General features: G+C 59.8%; 1 protein-coding gene across 1 annotated transcript in view; it reads right to left on the reverse strand.

Annotated features, from left to right (window-relative positions):
- Positions 1–338, reverse strand: part of PTPN6 (protein tyrosine phosphatase, non-receptor type 6) — a 15091-nt gene that overhangs the window by 5654 nt on the left and 9099 nt on the right.

Consider the following 338-nt stretch of genomic DNA (forward strand, 5'->3'; position numbering starts at 1 on the left):
CCTAAGCTCAGGCCATTCTTGTCTGAGAAGCCATGAGGCTCTCGGAGCACTGAGGGCAGGCAGGGCAGCTGCATGCGTGGGAGTGGAGGTTTCAAAGGAAGGAGGGTGGAGAGGGTGGTGGGTGTGGGAGGCTTGGGGGGGATTAGAGGTTTTTTGAAGAAGGGGAGGTTCTGTTGGGTGGGAGATGGATCGATCCTCCCTGAGTTGGGGGTAGGGATCCTAGGAGATGGGGGAGGTTGGCTGAGGGAAGGAGAATCTCCTGTGTGGATGCTGCTTGGGAGGGGAAGGAATGGAGACCATGGGGGGAGGGCAAGGGATGAGGCCCATGGGGGGAGGGA

Source organism: Myotis davidii, unplaced genomic scaffold (genome assembly GCF_000327345.1).
Source record: "Myotis davidii unplaced genomic scaffold, ASM32734v1 scaffold13, whole genome shotgun sequence".
In the NCBI taxonomy this organism is placed as follows: Eukaryota; Metazoa; Chordata; class Mammalia; order Chiroptera; family Vespertilionidae; genus Myotis; species Myotis davidii.